This window comes from Diabrotica undecimpunctata, chromosome 7 (assembly GCF_040954645.1).
Source record: "Diabrotica undecimpunctata isolate CICGRU chromosome 7, icDiaUnde3, whole genome shotgun sequence".
In the NCBI taxonomy this organism is placed as follows: Eukaryota; Metazoa; Arthropoda; class Insecta; order Coleoptera; family Chrysomelidae; genus Diabrotica; species Diabrotica undecimpunctata.
In genome coordinates, this window is record NC_092809.1 from 99859791 (window position 1) to 99881520 (window position 21730).

Below are 21730 nucleotides of genomic sequence, written 5' to 3' on the forward strand. Positions count from 1 at the left end.
TCTGCAGTATCACGAAAGATGTTACAAGAAATGAAATTCAACATTGTCTTGAAAAGAGTCATCAAATAGAGAACAAACGAAGATAGGACAGACGTAAACTTATCAAGGAAGTAATGCCCGATTTCACCAATTATAGCTAAATATTTAAGAATTAACTAAGTGGACTTAGGTACTTCCTAAGTCTGAAACGGATTTCACCGTACGCTAAGAATTGCCTAAACCGTTTAAGCATTACCCTATCGTAAGATACGTTTTGCGATCTCTCTAAACTTTTTAGGTATTACTTATAGTTAAAAGTAAGGTTATGTTTTTAGAGTTTTAACCGTTTTGACGGATTTACTTGTGACGTTTGTCAATAACTTGCTTATTACCTTAATTTGTGTGGTGTTATTCTGTAGTTAGTTGTATTTTTGCATTATTTTATTAATATATATTAATAATTGTTGCTTTTGTACTATCTGTACTATGTTGCTACTGGATCGGTTCGAATCGTCATCTGATTCTGAAGAAGAAACAGAAAGAAGACCTCGAGTTATCAAGAATAAACCAAATTATTTTGAAACTTTGGAAGATGTGGATTTTTTTGAAGGATTTGAATGTCTAAACTAACAGTTTTATATGTACTTTGATCAGATAAAAGGCATATATCGAGCACAGTTTAATTTAATCTTGCCCAAGTACTTTCGATCCCTAGATCATCTTCAGGGGCATCTGAAATAAGCCAAGAAACGTTTTTTTATAACCAAAGAAATTGATTAACTTCGATAAAAACTCGAAGTTTATGGTTGAAAAAGAGTTTTTATGTGATTAACGTTTATAAACTTACTTCGTCAATTGCGGCCTATCCGGCAAGAACAAAATGTCATAAACATATAAATGTACATCACATGTACATCATGTGTTTGTGATGTACATTTATATGTTTATGACATTTTGTTCTTGCCGGATAGGCCGCAATTGACGAAGTAAGTTTATAAACGTTAATCACATAAAAACTCTTTTTCAACCATAAACTTCGAGTTTTTATCGAAGTTAATCAATTTCTTTGGTTATAAAAAAACGTTTCTTGGCTTATTTCAGATGCCCCTGAAGATAATCTAGGGATCGAAAGTACTTGGGCAAGATTAAATTAAACTGTGCTCGATATATGCCTTTTATCTGATCAAAGTTCATTTATTCGAGCATTCAACCTTATATTTATTTAGTTTTATATGTGTTGGAACAAATAGAAAATAATTTGGAGTTTATTACAGACAAGTATGTGCAAGTTTAAATACAAAATGTTAATATATTACATTTCAATTCTTTTTCAGAAACAATTTTTTATCGTCCATAAATCAGCTATTGCAAATTTTGCGATTTTCTGCGACTGGAAGCTTTCTATTATAATTAGGAGATTTTGGAGGTGTAAGTGCCAGTACTATGTAGTTGCAGGGCAATGAAACGTGTAAAAATTGCATTAGGGAGGTTAAAAGAAATATGCATTAAATTTCGTGTTATAGATGAAGAAATGGCATCCACTAAACTAAAATTTTTTGGGGTAGCTAGATTTTCTAATATACTCGGCACATTTAAGTGTACCCACATTAAGATTGAAAACCCAGGTAAATCAATAAATAGCTGACAATAGTGATGTTATCTATACTAAAATCACAATCAAGATGCACTAGAAATAAACAAACCAAGACACGTTAAATGTTACAAGGATCACTCTCAAATAATGATTTACAATGTATATACATTGTATAAATCCCAAATCATGATTTACAAAGTTTATACATTGTAAATCATGATTCGGGAGTGTTCCTCGTAACATTCAAGTGTCTTGGTTTATTTATTTCTAGTGCATCGTGATTGTGATTTTAGTACACATCTTATAATTATAGGTGGAGATGATGCAGAACTGTTTAGAAACAGAAAAGGCTACTTTCCTATAAATGTGCAGACAGTATCTTCGCCAGACTTACTCTTATATTTCAAAATAGCAGATTATGTTTTAATTTTGAAAGCGGGATATACGGCAATGGTATATTGTTAGGAGATAGTGGATATCCACTAAAGGTAAATCAATGTTTACTACTGAATACGTCTAAATAATATGTAAGTCATAAACTAAATATCTATTGAGGATTTTTATTACAGAATTATCACAAGTACGATACAATCGTAGCCACATTCGTACAAGAAAATATTGTCGAAAGACAATATTGAGTATTAAAACGGAGATTTCCTGTACTTGGTGTAGGATTAAGATTAAAGTTAGGAAACCTCAGCTACAAACGTAATAATAACATGTGCTATTTTACACAATATTTGTATTGAAGCAAAAGAAGATCGGCCCCTAGACGATATAGAAAACATAGGTCAGTTAATTGAAGCTGGCCAAATAAATCAATCGCTTGATCATCAAAAGCTATATGGCATTGCAAGAGATGTTATTGTCCAAATTTTCACCACACACACTCCTTAAGAGTCGAATTAAATATCACAAGGACAGGGGGAGATTGGTTTTCTGTGGTTTCCCAATCTCATTGCACAACGATACCTGATCCTAGGTGAGGACACAGCCACAACTATCCTCCCCGCGTTTTCCAAACAAACAAACAATGGCCAACAATCTGAACGGAACCGTTTTCCAAGGAACTTGTACTTAGTAGCGGGCTTGGTCCACACGGCTCCAATAAGACGGTTATGGTTATAGTTCTTCTGACACTTCTGCCTACAGCGGCGGCACCCAGTCTTAGTCAACTGAACCAAACATGCAAATTGCACCAAATCATAAATCTCCATCCTTGAAGAAGCACAAAGCTTAAACAAGGTTAAAACGATTGTCTATGTCCAAATTTTTTTTCAATAATATGTGAATCAAATAGACTAGATAAGCAGTTATTTTAGTTGTGAAACGCGTTATTTTTAAGTATTGACTTAGGAAGTTCCTTTCGATAAGAATTACTTCCGAAGGCAACTGTTTAGGTATCATTGGTGAAATCGGGCATAAGATGGTCAAATATAGGGAAGACAAATGCATAATACTATGGAAGGTTTTCTGGAGATCAATCTTAAGAGTATGAGACTATTTTGTCTTAAATATTTGCAAAAGTGGTTCAGCATAGCATATTTATTTGAAGCCCCAGATGACAAAATGCAACTAATTATGATGATCCGACAGTATTCGGGGTAAAAAAATACTCAAAGAACGAAAAAAATTAGCAAATCTAATCCCCGAAGTATTTTACAATAAAATAAAACATCTATTAACTTACCATTTTAATACCGATCCAAACCACGAGACAAAAAAATACGAGAGACGTGGTGTTTGCTTTTCTCAAAGATGACCAGATGGTTTTTAGTAGCTGTTCTTTGTGGAAAGGTGAAAGAACAGAATAAAACTGCGACAAAACAGTTATTACATGATAATATATGCTAAATTGACCATGATAAATTAAACCTAATTGAGAATTATGCTCATCGTTTAATTTGTTCCGATGGATTCTATATAAATTTAATCTACTAAACGACATACACGGAAAACAATTATTTTAGCACGCCACGCGAAATTCACCGCACCTTAAATTATTGTATACCCTTGTGTACCAATTAGGCATATTAATGAAGTTGATACGTAAACACTTTTATATAATTACTACGGGGTGTGTAAACATACACACATCAAAATAATCTAGGGGACAAAAACAAAATGCGACATTACAGAAGGATTTCAAATAATTTATTTCAAATATTTTTAATAAAAAGTTATAAACAAGTGTCCCGAATATAAAATAAACATTTTTAATTAGAATTATCGCATTAGCCTTTACGAAAATTAAAAGAAAACTCCAAGTAAAAAATGGTAACAAATAAAAATAAAAAAAATAATTTGTTGCCCCTCAACTCCCAAAACAGTAGTCTTTAGGTTAAGTTAGTATAGTGTATGACCTCCACGATTGTTGATTACTGCCTTATATCTGTAAGGCAAACTCATGATCAGATGGTCAATGCCTTGCTCCTTTATTTTGTTTCACTCCATTGAAAGGCCATTGTAAACAGTTGCTGTCTTATATTGAACGCAATTTTTGTTGTAAAATGAGTTTGCCCAATATGTCCCGCACATGAACATTTGGGTTTAAATCTGGCGATTGTGCAGGCCATGGTAAAACCTCAATTTCATTAGCTTTGAGGAATGTTCGCACGACCCTGACAGTATGCGGACGCGCATTAATTGAAATTGGGGACCAGCTTGTTGTGCAAAGGGTACAATAATAGTTTCGAGAATAATATCGCGGTAGTCTGTTGCATTCCCAGACAAACGAGATTGGTTCTTCCACCAAGAGTGATGCCACCCCATACCATTATACTGCCGCCTTGCTGTCTATGAACCTCCTGCACGGTGGTCAATCGTTTAGTATTGCCAGATCGTCTCCAAATTCTTGTCCGTCTTGTATCTACTGCACATCCAAATCGGGACTCATCTGTGAACAAAGTACAGGTCCACTCACGTCTAACCCAATTTGCGTGTTCTTGACTGAAGTCGATGAGCGCGATTTCCTTTGGACAACACATGCACTCTCACAGGTCTTCGAGCAGTTAACCCTACTTTATGCAGTCTATTTCTAACGGTTTGGCCACTTACAAATACCTGATGGGTCTCTTGCAGCCTCATTTGTAATTGTGATGCAGTTACAGTGCGATCTCACAAAGCCTGAAACCTAATAAAACGGTCTTCAATCCGGTTGGTTATCCTTGTACAGCCTGTATGACGTTTAGTAATATCACCAGTTGATTGACACCTTAACCACAAACGATTAATAATACATCTGTTCATGTACGGGAACCTCAGCAACGTCCCTTTGACTTCTACCAGCTTGAAGCATCACGATAGCACGCCACTGCGTTTCGCGATTTAAATGATGTCTCTCCATTATTGGCAATTGCAAAACTAAATAAAAATCCACATAGACATCGAAAATCAAGTACCAATAAAGAAATATTACTTTTTATCTTATAGTCAAAAACGCATATTGAAGTTTTGTTAAATTTTTTATGGCCATTCTTATCAGCATTACCGTCCAAGTTGGTACAATAATCGACAAAACAACAAAAAAGATTAAAAACATAAATTTATTTTTGTATTTGCAGCTAAAATTGATTTTAAGCTATTAATATAGATGTCCACTAGATTATTTTGATGTGTATATTACAAGAATTAGTAAAATGAAGATCTTTCAATTCAAATATATACTACCGCACGGATATTTGGACTAAAACATTCATTGTAAACTTTGGTATTTCCTGACCGTGAATTTCCAATACACTTTTATGTATAAAATCTGGGTTTTTCGGTATGGGATTAACAAAATAATCAGAGGCTAACGCGAAAAAGTTAGTGAAACCAGGGAAAAAGGACCATAGGGAAACACTAGCCACAGGAGGTAAATATATGATGATCTCATATTCTCTAACAAATTATGCTAATTATTAATGTTAAAGCAGAATTCTCACAGTCAACCTCTCTCGTCTTGGAGAATTCCGAAAATACATTGTATCCCTCTCGAATCATACTTTGTATTTTATTACAGAAAAAGAAAATTAGATGAACATGAATTACGATATTTGGCTGATAATTTATGGAATGAATCGGATGATACAGAAGAGCCTTTTCAGGATAGCGGTTCAGAATATGCACCATCCTCTGGCCGTTCTATGGAAAGAAGAACAACCTGATGCCACTAATTTCAGTTAATCGTTCTTGTAGTGAAATGGATATAAAATCCACAAGGAAAATAATTCATGCAGCTGGCTGTATACCACGTATCACAAAAAAGAGGTTAAAATCTTTGTAAATGGGTATATTTTAAAAAACCCTTAAAAGGGTTACATCAAAAAAACGAACGTTTTCGGAACAACAGTTCTATCATCAGGTTAAAAATACAGGTTACCATGCCTGAGCCACCAAAATATTAGGGTAAAAACCCTTTAAAATATATAAAGTTACCAAAGATTGTATATAATGTTATTATTATTATTTGATGTTTAATATTTTAATTAAATTTTACTTCAGGTAACATACACCCATGCTTTAAGTGAGTTCCAGCGTCCGGAGAGTAAACCTCTTCAAACGGACTTCAGCTGGTAACCAAATCGATTTCGCGCGCATAACTGACATGCAAAATCGACGGTCACTTCAAACGTTGTTTCTAAGAGAACGGTTCATTCCACACAAATAATAATTATAAACATTTAAGTATAAAATTATCTCAGCTACATTTTTTATTTGAAACATTTTTTTCTAAGGTGTACATATTCTTGGTAAATCGATTTTCTTGCTTTTTTACTACTAAGGGGGTTTTAGGGGAAAGTCCGGGGGTAAAAGTGGTAAACTTTTTTGCATCTTTTTTGGGATCCCAAAATTAACATCCTCGGCGAAATTCAGCTTGTTCCTATGATGTTTAGGGGTCAAATCTTTGACGACTGGACTAAGTATATGATTTTTTACACTAAAAACATTTTTGTGTTTACTCCTTTCATTGAGTTTTGCAACTACTGTGACATAATTATAACCTGGTGGGACATATATGTCCCATAGTGATAAATAAAAATATAGATCAATAAATTTGACAAATAGTGCAAATCGTATAAAAATAACATTTAGAGCCTAAATAACCAAAAAAAGTTCCTAAGTTCATAAAAATTAAAAAGTCGAGGCGAAAAAGTTAACAGATCATAATCGATTCTCTGAGGCTTCAATTTTAAGATATATTAATAATTAGATAAAGATGGTGAAAAAATATGGTGAAGTAGTGATGGTGAAATTAAAAAAAAGAACCTTCTATGAACAATAGGAACCAAGATAGAATTTTTTTCATAAAATGGATCTTCGTTTCTAATCGGTTAAATTTTCAGCTCTTCATGTTAATAAACAATGAAAATATGATTTTAATAAAAACGCTATCTTGGTTCCTATTAGAAGATCATAGATGGTTCTTTTTTTTTTAAATCTTTATAGATTGTGTTTTTTTTTACTATCTTTTCAGTGAGCCTACTTACAAGCGCGTGACATAAAAAATATCAAAGTTATTATAAACGTTAATAACCTAAAAAGTTAGCTCTTTTTCAAACCGTTTCACAAACAATTTCGATAAAATGTTAATTTTTCTTTAATGAAAAATACTTATTCTGGAATATGTATAAATACGAATATCAAATACTTTAAACAACATACCAATTTATTTCAAAAGTTTGTATTAAAATTAAACAACGAAAACGGAAATATTTATGAAAAATACTCACGGCTTAATAACACAGGAAGGCAATCTAAACAGAAAAAAACTAAAGTAAGTAATCAAACATCATGTAAGTGGTAACATTAAGAATTACAATGAGTAATAAATTTAAATACTAGATCTAAATAAAAACGAATATTCTGGTATTTTATCGCTAAAACTTTTAATTTTTTAAGAAAACCAGCAAGACATTTTTAAAAGCTTGATTTACACAACAAAAGGTACTAAAAATCTCACTAGACTCTTTTTTTCTATATCGAATTTTAATTTGCTCTTCACTATATCTATAGACAAGGTGAAAAGCTCGGGTTTGTTCGTAATTTTTTTAAAACAAATTGTAACAATCAATTTTTTCGGTCCGGACTTTTTTTTAATTTTTGGATCATTCTAAACAAAATAGGTCTTTTGTAATTTTTCTGTAAACTTGATCGTTTTCGAGTAAAAGATATTATTTTTAAATTCACCAAGGACCTAAATTCAAGTTGAAACCTTGTTTCTTTTTCTTCTTCTTGGTCATTCTTGTGTGACGGAGTAAAGATAAAAACCTTTTCAGAAAAGGAACACTATTTCTGAATCCGGCTTTTAGAAGAAAGAATTTGATATCTACTTTAAAATACCCCAATATATAACACATTTTATTCATCATTATCATTTTTGGCTCCACAATCCTCTGTGGATCCCGGCGTGTTCTAAGATTCGTTGCCATTCTGTTCGGTTTCTGGCAGCGTGTTGCCATCTTCTGATCTCTAGTATCCCTAAGTCGGTCTCAATTCCATCTAACCACCTAATTCGCGGTCGGCCTCTGCTTCTTCTTTCTATAGGTGTTCCTGTCGTTAGCTGTTTAGCAATCATATTGTCCGGCACTCGTATTATGTGTCCAGCCCGGACACATAATATATTTTGCGGAGTATCTTACGCTCGAATAGTCCCAGAAGTCTTTCGTCCTTCTGCGTTAGAGTCCATGTTTCCGCCTCATATGTGAGGACCTATTAAAATTTTTAGAAAAACCGAAATTATTGACGCAATACTTAATACTAATAAAAAGAAAGCTCATGGTTATGAACTGATTACTGGATTCGTCTTATGACAATTACCACAAAATGCTATCCTCTTATTAACACAAATCTACAACGCAGTATTAAGATTAGGATATGTTCCTTCAGAATGGAAACTGGCTCAAGTTATTTTAATCCATAAAATAGGCAAACCTTTAGAATCCGTAACTTCATATAGACCAATTAGTGTATTACCAATTCTTGCTAAAATTCTTAAGAAACAAATAATAAAGAAATTGATTCTTTCCTAGAAGAAAACTGCGTAGTTCCTTACTACCAATTTGGTTTTCGACAAAAACACGCTGCAGTTGACCAAGTGCATAGAGTTGTTAATATCATAAACAACGATTTGGAGGAAAAGCGGTATTGTTCTGCAGTCTTCTTGGACATCACACAAGCTTTTAATAAAGTGTGGCATACAGGCTTGCTGTATAAAATTAAACAACAACTACCATCTCAATACTATAGGATATTCAAATCCTATATAACAGACAGACATTTCCAGATAAAATACGGTACAATAGTAACAGCATTGAGACCTATAAACTCTGGTGTACCTTAAGGTAGTGTGCTTGGTCCACTCTTATATTTATTATAAACGGCCGACTTACCCCCTTCTGGTCAGTGTTCCTTGGCAACATTTGCTGATGACACTGTCATCCTCTCGTCGCACACAAATTTGATCGAAGCATCTAGAAGGTCCACTTAAACACCATTCAGATGTGGTTAAAAAATGGCGAATCAAAGTTAATGAAAGTAAATCAAACCATGTAACTTTTACAACTAAACGTCTGACATGTCCACCTGTACAACTAAACAATCAAGATACACCGCAATCTGATAGTGCAAAATACCTTGGTATTCATCTTGATAGATGACTTGGAGAAACCACATCTTCAATAAACGAAAACAACTTGGATTAAAATTAAGACAACTTTACTAGCTACTTGGAAGAAGAACTGAACTATCACTAGAAAATAAATTAGTAGTGCAAAAAATAATTCTAAAACCCATCTGGACCTATGGCATTAAACTGTGGGGGTATGCAAGCGAATCTAATATTGAAATCCTGCAGAAGTTTCAATCGAAAGTCCTTGTGTCCTAAGGTATGTGAAGCTGCCAACACGTTCAAAGACTGTTCCCCATTCCTCAATTGCCATATAGGATCCTTAGTAACGGAAGTATCGGACGACCGCGCAAAAGATGGAATGACAACCTTCCATAGAGGTATTAATCCGCCAATGAACAAGCAGAATTGTTTATAAAGAGGAAGAAGAAGAAGAAGAAGAGAAGAAGGTCTAATGAGTAGTAAATAAGTCTGACTAGGTATTCAACGCCACAATCGAGAATGTGATATGTATACATACTACTACAAAATACGATGATAAAATGCTTAACAGTATTAGAGAATTATTCAGTGAAGAAAATGTTTAAACACAGCTGCCAACAACATATACAGGCTACAACCGCTGATAAAGAAGGTTCACATTAAATGATTGTCTTAAATGACAGTCCTTGATTCACATTAAATGCAAAATTAATTTCTATAAAGTTAATCAAATACAAATGACAATATTTGGAATTTAAGTACATTTCCCTTACGTAAATTATGTTTTAACCAGTCTTTACCTTATCTCTTATCTGTTTACTTTATTAAAAAATACAAAAATTGTGAGAAAAGCAAAATAATAGTAAATCCACTATCAATGTCACATCGATGAGGAAATTGTAATGCATTGTATCACCTTAATGTAAATTGAATGACGAGATAGCAATGAGTATTGCACAATAATGATTGCCAATGTAAGGTGGCTTTAAAAATAACTACTTTGAATTGATAGTTTAAATAATAATAGTAATAATAAAATATAATTGCATGCGAGACTCTAAATAAATATTATATAAAATACGATTTATATGTATCTATTTCGTAATAGTTCTTGATGTATACATGAATAATATAAAATATGATAAATTCTTAATTGACTCTTAATTTTTTCATATAATGATGATCATTATTTGACACGATATGAATCAAATTCAACCGTCGAATCATTTAAATTTTTGATGTTAAGGAACATATTCCAGTTTTTTCTTAATTTATTAAATATAATTAAGTAAGCATTTTATCAATTATGATGCAAAGTGACAAGGATTAATGAAATTAAAATGGACTTTTCAATTATGTTATCGTGTGTGATAATGAAGATATGTAATCAATTTATGTTTACATCAATTGGTGAATACTAATCGAATCTTAATTAACAAAATATTAAATTGTGTAAATATATTTAGCAAACTATAATAATCTATGTTTACGATTTATGTTTTTCAATGAAACTCAATTATATTTTATAAATTTGTGACTGTTTTGGATTATCGCTAGACAATCGACACCCAAAGGTCCACTTTACTGTACAGCATAAAAAATACGAAAGTAAATTGCTCTAGTAATGAAAATATTATGAAACAAGTATTTTCTATGTTGAATTAAAAAATTTATCTATATAAAAGGCTATGATGACAGGTCACACCGATTGTCCAGTAAACTAACGACGCCATCTAGGAAAGAAATCTGAACTACCACCATTTGACATTTCAATCATATTTTGTTCTTGAAACAATACGTTTAATTAATAATACTGTATTAATTACATATTAATATAATGATTAATTAATTTTAATAATATTTTTAAGGTAGAATTTAATACAAAATAATTTAAAGTTTTATGTTAGTTTCGATTTAAAACCCTAACGCCATCTGAACAAATTAATCTGAACTACTGACATTTCAACCTAGAGTCAATCATATTTTGGTTTTGAAACGATACGTTTAATTAATAATACAAAAAATATGAATTACATATTAATCTGATTATTAATATTTTTAAAGTGCGATTTAATACAAAATAATTTAAAGTTAGTTTAGTTGTTAGTTTAGATTTAAAATTCTAGCGTCACCTGGCATAATATGACCTGACTGAAATATAATATATAAAATATTTATTTGCCCAATGAAGTACTGAATAAAAACTTATCCGAAAAATAAATTGTGTTTATTGAAGAATACGAATGCTGCGGTGTTATGTCTTTTCTACCCTGTTGTATGGAGTAGAGGCTTGGACACTAAAACAGTTGACCACAAAAAACATCGAAGCTTTCGAGATGTGGTGCTATAGGCGCATTCTCAGAATATCATGGATGGACCGCGTCACTAACACGCAAGTACTCCAAACTTTAGACAAAAGATGCGAAATTCTAAATGAGATAAAAACTAGAAAGATGGAATACTTGGGGCACATTGTGAGAGGTGAAAAGTACGAACTTTTAAGAAATATCATGCAGGGCAAAATTAAGGGCAAAAGAAGTGTGGGAAGAAGAAAAATATCGTGGCTTCGTAATCTACGTGAATGGTTCGGGTGTAGTTCGATTGAACTTTTTAGGCGCGCTGCTAACAAAGTCGCAGTGGCAATGATGATTTCCAATCTCCGCTAGGAGTGGCACGAGAAGAAGAAGAAGAAGAATTGAAGTTCCTTTTTATGTTGTAGGTTATCGCGAAATCAAAAATATAACCTAAATATTGTAGCGAGATTAAATAAAACGAGCGGTTCGAATTTATATACATATCTTTATTTATAGTTTACAGTTCGGTACTCTCTTATCAACTAAACTCACTCCTAAAAACGTTACATATATATAACAAAGTTACTATGTTCTGGCGTTGTCCCACCTCTAATTCGCCTACGTGACCGGCTATTCTGGGTATTAGAGATGCAATGCAACCGTTACCTGGGCCATGCCAAAAGTATGTTCGTAACACTGCTCCCCTCTTAAATCTGATCGTCCCGATCAGCAACTCTATAGGTAGGTACAGGATGGCGGAATCTACAGGACTCTCCAGCTCTGCATGAAGTCGTTCTTCTAATATAAGACAGTGATTACAATTTGCACTGCACGGCCGTCTCGAAAGGGCATCAGCATTTGAATGAACTCTGCCAGCCCTGTGTTCGATCTCGTAATCATATTCTTGCAATCGTTCTAACCATCTTGTCATCTGGCCCTCTGGATTACGAAATTGTAGGAGCCATTTTAGAGCAGCGTGATCCGTGCGAAGAAGAAACTTTCTGCCATACAAGTATTTATGGAAATGCTCACAAGCCTTCACTACGCCTAGCAATTCTCTCCTGGTAACGCAATAGTTTCTTTCTCGTTTTGACAAGACTTTGCTAAAGTAAGCGATGACTTTCTCCTGCCCATCTTGGATTTGGGAAAGAGCAGCTCCTATTGCACTGTTGCTTGCATCGGTGTCCAACACAAATTTTCCTGCCTGTCTAGGGTAGCTTAAAATCGGTGCGCTGGTCAGAGCCATTTGTAAGTTTTCGAAAGCTCTTTGGCACTCTTCGCTCCATGTATATTCTTTGCCTTCTTCTGTCAACTTTATCAAATGTTTTAGAAACTTCTTCAAATTTTTCATTGTTCTTTATAGAAGTTTCTTCCATCATTTGAGAAACATTTTCAAATTTCTCGTCGAATCTTCGAGATACATTTTCGAATTTCTCATCGAATCTTTTGGAAACGTTCTCTAGTTTATCATCATTTTTTTTAGAAGATTCTTCTATCATTTGAGACGTTTCATCGAATCTTTTGGAAACAGTCTCGAATTTATCATCATTTTTTTTAGAAGATTCTTCTATCATTTGAGACGTTTCATCGAATCTTTTGGAAACATTCTCGAATTTTCCATCAATTATTTTAGTTAAAACGGCTTCGTCTGCTGACTGGAACTGGAATGTCTCTGGGTCTTCTTGTTGAGAACAGTCTTTAGTCGTTCTTGGAGTATCTTCTTGGACCCACTGCAGTCTTCATCGCGTTCTTCTAGCTGCTCACGCAACTGTTTTACTGAAAGTTCTACTAGCAGCATCTTTGGCCAGGCACACACGTACTTTTTAAATGTTCTTTCATATAAAGATCACTACGCGGATGTTCCCGACGAATAATACTTTTTTTTTTCAAAAGTCTTTTTCAAAAGTCACTGTTGAATTTATATTTTCTTTTACTCACACCGTAACACCAACTGTAGCGAGATTAAATAAAACGAGCGGTTCGAATTTATATACATATATTTATTTATAGTTTACAGTTCGGTACTCTCTTATCAACTAAACTCACTCCTAAAAACGTTACATATATATAACAAAGTTACTATGTTCTAGAATATTCTGGCGTTGTCCCACCTCTAATTCGCCTACGTGACCGGCTATTCTCTCTCGCACTCGATACATCGCGAATGTTTTCGAAGAGTATTAGAGATGCAATGCAACCGTTACCTGGGCCATGCCAAAAGTATGTTCGTAACAATATTGTTGCCTACTGTAGGTTAGAGACATGGATATTATAAGGTTTAACGAAATCGTAGAGTATGATCAGTATCATGTTTAATGTTTATAAACTTATTGCTAGAATATAATATTTGAAGCAGAATTGAACATTTAAGAAGTTTAAATGGAGATAATAGAAATGGGTTCTTACAAGGAGATTCTGATTATAAAGTAAAGCCATTTTTAAGAAGTCCACTAAACAATCCAATTTCTATAATGAATTTCATATTAGAACCAGATATGCAACATAACTTTTTATGTATGGAAGAGAAGGTTTATGTACTATTTCATCCAGTGAAAATGGCTGTGAGTTTGAAAAGATTACAGCAACATTCTACGAGTATAACCTAGCGAGAGATCAAAATTAAGATAATAAATGAAGACATTACTGAACTTTTTGAAGTTGAAGATGTTTGAGCTAACCTTATATAATATTTTAGTGTTATGGAAAAACCTGAGAAGAATCATAATCATAAACATATATTATTTTTTTATTCGTTATTAAATTTTTCTTTACATAATTTAATTTATTCCTGCCACCACAAATTGTATAATCAAAAGAGATATTAACATTATTGTGATTTCTTTGACAATGAATTAAATATTGATTTGTTTCGAAATAAATTTTACATTTATCTTACAGATAAGTAATTGCAACATAACTTAACGTGAAAAGACGGCATTTATATATCTATTTTATAAATAAATGTGTATCCTTCAGATATTTATCTAGAGGTGAAAAGGCCGGCCCTTTCATGCAAAAAGTTTATTATTTTAAAAATTTAATTTTTAATTCCTTTAATTTTGTTGATCATAAAAAAATGGCTGCGAATTTGGTGATCGGTAAAAATATAATACAAAACTCGAGCCTTCTTAACAAATAAATTGCCAAACTTGAATTACGCTGGTTTTAGACGTAGGTCGATTTCATAAGACTACTGTACGCAAAAAGTTCAGCGACTCTCCAAAAGTGACTTATTTGTTATGAAAGATGTACAACAGATTAAAATATTATTCTGTTGTCGTCCTAGCCTTAAATAGGAGAAAGACAGAAAAAATTAAGTGGAGTGATTGTAGATACAATTGATTGGATCCCCGTCGCAGAATGGGAACAAAATCACTAGTCCTTATAAACTTTTTTTACAGTAGTAATATGTTATTTACAGTAAAGCCTTTTGATATAATTCATGTGCAATGCACATTTTAAGCGGAAATGTTTGATTGTCTAGCAGTTCTACCTTTTTTTGCTCAGCATTAAAGACAGTTCCATGTTAATAAGGTTATGAAAAGATTAAAATTTTTGAAACAAATTTTTACTTTATATTTACCTGCAAAATATTTGTTACAATCAGATTAGTTTATTACCTAAAATTTAATGTAGTTCTAGTCAGTGAGCTCTGGGAAATTACCATAAGTGTATATATTTACTGAATCCCTCATAATCTGGTCTTGGGTTTTTGACCATTCGGAGAAACTGATACGTTACTTTAGCGATATTCCCAAACTAGTTGCAAATTAATGGTACCCTAATAAGTTTATCATAGTACCTACTTGTGATTTTAAAGAGTTTGTTTGATATTACAGACGCTTCTGCTATTTTCCCTTGGCCTCCATTCTAATCAATCGCTAAGCTGCCACTCTAGCTACGTGTCCTGCCCATCTCTATTGTCTATTCCTATCCTTTCGACGATCTCAATCACCTTGGTGCTTAACCTGATCTCTTTGTTTTTTTACTTTGTCTCGCAGAGTTATTCCTAACATGGATTGCTTCATTCTGATGCATGGTCTCCAGTCCGATTAAATTTTTGTCATGTTTTTCTAAAAGACAAGGCAACAATTGCGAATTCGTTACATGCACTGCTCCGAAAAGACGTTCCCTGGCAGTGGCGTTTCAAAGAACAAAACGCTTTTGGTTTATTAAAAGACATTTTAGCGAAAGAACCAGTGTTAAGACATTACAGTGCACAAAAAGATATATTTTTGACGTGTGATGCCAGCTCTTACGGGGTGGGATGTGTGCTTAGTCAACGTGATGATGAGTCACGTGAATATCCCGTGGCGTACCATAGCCGTACTCTATCATCTGCCAGAATGACAGAACGCAGCAGGGAAAAAAAGCGGTAAATATTCTAAACTCCCTACTATGGTCTAAAGATGTAGAGCCTATTATAACTTATGTGGCAGAAGTTTGGCAGATCACGAAAAAAGATAGAAAAAGGTTAGAAGTAGTAGAAATGGATTTTCTAAGGAGAGCGTGTGGTGTATCCAAAAAAGATCATATCAGAAATGAGAATATTAGAAGGAGGACAAATACTGTATATTCCAGTGTAGACAGAATTGGAACGAGACAACTAGTGTGGTATGGTCACGTGAAGTGAATGAATGAAGATAGATGGCCAAAGAAAGCCTTAAATTACATACTACAACAAAGAAGAAGAAGGAGAAGGCCTTCAGTTGCCTGGGAAAAAAATTTACGGCACATAATGAGAGATAGAGCCACTAAAGCAGACGAATGAATGGAGAAAAGGATGGCGGTCGAAATGCAAGAAGCGCAGAGGCAGTAGGAACCTCGCATATATATATATATATATATATATATATATATATATATATATATATATATATATAAATACGTTCAAATTATCGGGTACAGTGGTCTGTAATAAAAATCTTTCTTTTTTCTAAATTACTCAATATTATTCCATTTATTTAAAAGCTTCCTCAGGAGTAAACTAAAAACAATTTGAACATTACAAAAAATGGCGTACAAATACATTTTAAAACACTCACAGAATTTAAAAGATTTCGCAAATAAAAACTGACATTGAAGTATTTGAAATATTGAATGTCAAGATTAAAATGTCTTAAGCACGTTCGTTACAGCTATACGATAAAAAATTAAAATTATTTCAAATGTAAAAATAAAAATAACAATAAAAGAAAAGTTTGAAGAATATTATTTATTTGATGAATTATTAAGGTTAGTTGTTATTAAGATGAATGTTGGCTATTTTTAATATTTATAAATTTTGTTCAATATGTTACAATATATGTTACTTAACTGTCCAGTGTCCGTTTTATAATTTAAAGTGTTTTTATTTTTGTTAATGTAATACATTTCAAGAAATAATCTACTTTTGTAGTTATCAGTCTGTGCCAAAATGTGAGCTTTGTTATAGTCTAGCATATGACCAGTGCACATCTTCGATCCCACACATCATTTTTACTTTTCACTACTTCTGTTTTTACATCTCGATTTAATTTTTTATTTATCTTGTAACCTTCCTCCTTTCTCGTTGACATATATTTCTGATAAGCAGTTTTCTTCTTGTTTACTAACGTTTGCACATTACTAAAGTAAAGGATGGTCGGATCCACATTGTGATCCACGGTATACCTTTACGACAGTTGTTTTCAGCTGGGAAATTTGACGTTGGATTACATAGTCGATTATCGAGCACAAATTCCTAGTAGGTTGTATCTATATAAATTTGTGGATGTCTCTATGTTGAAAAAATCCATTCATCATGTTGAGCAACATTGTTTCACAAAAATCTCCAAGACGCATTCCATTGTCATTGGTTATTTTTTCCCCATATCTTCCTACGATTCTGTTATTTTCTTCTCTCCCTACTCTGCTGTTTAAATCTCCTAGTATAAAGATTTCAGTTTTTTTTTCGCAGATTTTTCAGTCAGGAAATTCATTCTTCGCCTTCTTGGTCCTCGTTTTCCTTCTCCTTTTCTTTGAAGAATTAATTGCAGCATCCGATACCTGTCGCTGTTCCTCATGATGTGACCGAGGTATTCAATTTCGGCTGTTTTTATTGTGGTTAACAACTCTTTTCCTTTTTGCATTCTTAATAAAACGACCTGGTTAGTAACGTGGTCAGTATAGGATATCTTCAGGATTCTACAATAAAGCCACATTTCGAAAGCCTAAATTTTCTTACAGGTAGCGTCTGTGAGAGTCCACGACTTAACTCCGTATAATAGTATAGGAAAGATATAACATCGTAGTAACCTGATTTTTATGGTTACTGCTAAATCGTGGCATTTGAATAGCTTAGCCATTTTTTGCAATGCAGATCTTGCTTTCTCTATCCTAGATTTTATTTCTAGGGAATGATCCCAATTTTTATTGACGTTCGTATTTTTTACTTCAATTACCTAGCGAACACGAACTGTATTTTGTAGCAATAAGTTTAGTCACAGGCCAACTACCAAAATTAATTTATTATTTATTATATGAACGATAACATTAACAAAAACTAACATTATACTTTATCCTACGTAGATTATAAAGTGACAGATCCAATACCTCACTGTAATGTTTTATTATAATAATTTAAAGTTATGTCTAGATTAATTTTATCTATCACTATATTTGAATTGAAATATTTTCATAAATTATAATAAAACACAAATCAAGGTATGAGTACTTAATTGAGATAATGAAAAATTACAAAATTAATATGAGAATTTTTTAGGATGCATGTTTAAACAAATTTAATGTGACTGACTGATCGAGAATGCTCGATGTTTTAGTTTTTAGAATACTCAAAACTGGCGGTCTGTCACACAGCCCTGCTATTAGCTGATTTCATATAATATTTTCGTTGAACTGGCAACAGTGCCCTAGAAATTAGAATGACACATGTGACAAGATCAACTTACACAACTTGAAAAACATGATTTTCGGTAATAAGAGTTGTACCAGTTTTTTATGACGCGAACGGTACCAAGGTAGGTGTATGTTTTTACACTTTCTATTGGTTGACCATTCACACTGATTCTTTCAATTTGCTGTTCCTTCTTAGAGATCGCCATACATTTTGTTTTCTTAATGTTCAGTGAAAGACCATATCTCGGACTCACTTCTGTGATTCTATTCATTAACTCCTGGAAGGCTTCATAACTGTCAGCGAATACCACCGTGTCATCCGCGTATCTGATTGTTATTGATACATTCTCCGTTAATTCGAATTCCGGCTTCAACATCTTCTACTGCTTCTTGACAGATTTCCTCAGAGTATATGTTAAACAGCAAGGGTGATAGTATACACACATATCCAAAAGTTTGGAATACGTACAAATAATATATCTACGCCTATGGTGGTTTTAAAACTTGTTGATATTCATTCTAGAGCGTTTTTAAATGAAAATGATAAAAAATTTGAATCCTTTTTGTACGTTTTTTTTTCACATTCAACTGATTAGCGTATTTACATATTATTTCAGTCTTTGTTTAAATTTGAACTGAGCCGTTTAAAAATGCCTAGAAACGCGATATCTCATTTTGACAGATCTAGAGTAATTGCTTTGTTACAACAGGGCTTTAGTCAAAGGTATATCGCAAATATTGTTGATGTTACCCGGAGTGCGGAATCGAAAATTAAAAAAAAATTCAAGATACAAATGACGTCAAGGATCGTCCCAGAAGTGGTAGATGTCGATGTACAACAGCAGCACAAGACCGGCAAATAACATTGATAGCTCGTAGAAATCGTCTGGAATCTACAAGTGGTATATCCAGAGAAATTTCTAAGCTTTAAGGACTGAATATATTTCACGGCAAACAATAACACGCATACTAAATGCGGTAAATGTGTATCGTAGAAGACCGCTAGGTGTTCCTACCACACAAAATAGTAAGGTTGCAATGAGCTAGAGAAATGGTGCTTCATGGTCCTAACTCGAATAACGTGGTGTTTTCTGATGAGTAAAGAATTAGCTTGGTATCTGATTCGCGAAGAACACTGGTTTGGAGTGCCCCAGGACGACAAGCCCGACTAGAAACAGCCCAACCGCGTGTCCCATTTGAAGGTGGCAGTATTATGGTTTGGGGTGGTATTATGAGTGGTACACGGACGCCATTGCTGGTTCTGGAGAGAAGAGTCACTGGCGCTATGTACATCGAGGAAGTTTTAAATCCTGTCGTACGTCTATTCCGAGGGGCAGTAGGTGATGAGTTTGTGTTTATGCATGTGAACGCACCTCCTCATCGAACAGCAGCAGTACAAAATTTTCTGAAAGAAGACGGAATATCTACATTACAGTGGCCCTCGAATTCCCCTGACATGAACGTTATTGAACATGCTTGGGACATTCTCAAAACATGCATCAAGAAGCGAAACAATCGCCCTATTACACTTCGAGAACTAAAAGATGCAGCTCGTCAAGAATGGGAGAGAATTCCGCAAGCCCAGCTCGACCAGTTGATCGGCAGCATGCCAGAATGCCTACAGGCATGCATACAGGCCAATGGAGGAAATACTAGTTATTAGTTTTATTAAAAATTATTTTTTTCTATACTAATTTATTTTTAAATGTAAGTTGTACATTGTAAGTTTTTCACTCCAAGAGAATAAATAATTTTTTTACATATCGTTTATCTGGTTTTGAGATTTATTTAGTATTGTTGAGAATTGGAACAAATGATGTTTAACTATTCACAAGGGTTTATATAAAAAATCAATAAAAAGATGAAATATTCCAATATTCCAAACTTTTGGACATATGTGTACATCCCTGTCGGACCCACGTTTGATTTTGATATCATCGGATTCGCCTGCCTCTGTACCGATAGACGACGTTTGTTTCCAGTAAAGATTGCTAATAATTCTTAGATCACAGGTGTGTATTCCAATATTTGTTAATATCCCCATCAGCTTGTCGTGTTTTACTGTATCAAATGCTTTATGGTAATCAATGAAGCATGTATAAATATCGCAATTCACATCTCTACATCGTTGAAATAGCACTTGTATGGTAAAGAGAGCCTCTCTCGTACCCACTGCGTTCCGAAAACCAAATTGTGTACGGCTGATTTTTTCTTCGCATAGTCTATATATCTTTCGATGTATGATTTTTAGAAATAACTTTAAAATGTGGCTCATTAAGCTGATGGTCCGGAAATCATTGCAGGATACGGATTTTGTTTTCTTTGGTAGAACATTAAACGTTGACTTTAGCCACGATCTTGGTATTACGCCGTGTAAATATATGTCATTGAATATTTTTGTTAGTGGTTGAGTACCATCGGTGTTAAATAGCTTTATGAGTTCAGCATATGCATTGTCAGGTCCAGGAGCGTTGCCATCTTTTGTTGTGATATTGCTTTTTCCACTTCATCTCATGTGATTGTTAAGTGTTTACATAATATGTAGGACGGAGGTTGTTCGGACCTATTATCATCAAAGAGTTCTTGTATGTATTTGGCCCATATGCATAATTCTTGATTTTTATCTGTGATTATGTTCCCCTGTTGATCTTGCAGTTTGCTAGTTGTGTTTAATTTTTGAAGACCAGCTGCTTGTTTTACCTTTTTCTGCACATTAAATGTATCGTGTGCAAATAAACTGATATTAAAGAATATTTGTATATATTTCGCAATATTTCTTACTAAAGTATTTATTAATAATAGGTATAAATGTAAAAAAAGATAAATTCCAAATTGATTCCCAATTGTTTCATATTCATTATGATCATTTTACATGATATGTCATTCAAATTCGATCTTCATATTTGATATTAAAGGGACAAATATCGGTTTTTTAAATACAATAAAGTAAGCATTTTATAACTTATGATACAAAGTGTCAAGGTCTAATAAGATTAAAATGGACTTTTCAATAATGTTATCATATGAGATAATAACGATATGTAATAAATTATGTTGGCATAAATGCGGTGAATAGTAATCGAATGTTACTTAACAACATGGGAATTTGTGTAAATATATTTGCCACACTATAATAATACATGTTTATGATTTGGTTTTGCAATGAAACTGTATCTGTATCTTGGAAATAATAGACGGCATCTCGATTTTTGTAGTTTTGAAGGAAAACAATTTTAAAGTTTTTTACAGAATGACCAGAGTAGTACTTTTAGTAAAAATTAAACAAATTTACACATTTGCATTTTTGACCATTTTATTAATGTACTAATTGAACTATTGAGTTACGCAAATCTTAATAATTCAATGCACCTTCTCAAAATTAAAGCAGTTGATTGT

General features: G+C 33.2%; 1 protein-coding gene across 4 annotated transcripts in view; it reads right to left on the reverse strand.

The window, feature by feature from the left end:
- Positions 1-21730, reverse strand: part of Ipk2 (Inositol phosphate kinase 2) — a 76991-nt gene that overhangs the window by 49403 nt on the left and 5858 nt on the right. For 2 of the 4 annotated variants that reach the window (XM_072537873.1, XM_072537876.1), the window contains exon 2: positions 7288-7311. The exons of 1 other annotated variant lie outside the window; for it this stretch is intronic. The gene's annotated coding sequence lies outside the window, so the exon portion shown is untranslated. Of the gene's footprint in view, positions 1-3263; positions 3404-7287; positions 7312-21730 lie in introns of those variants that run through there. One more of the 4 variants, XM_072537875.1, reaches the window with a different exon arrangement.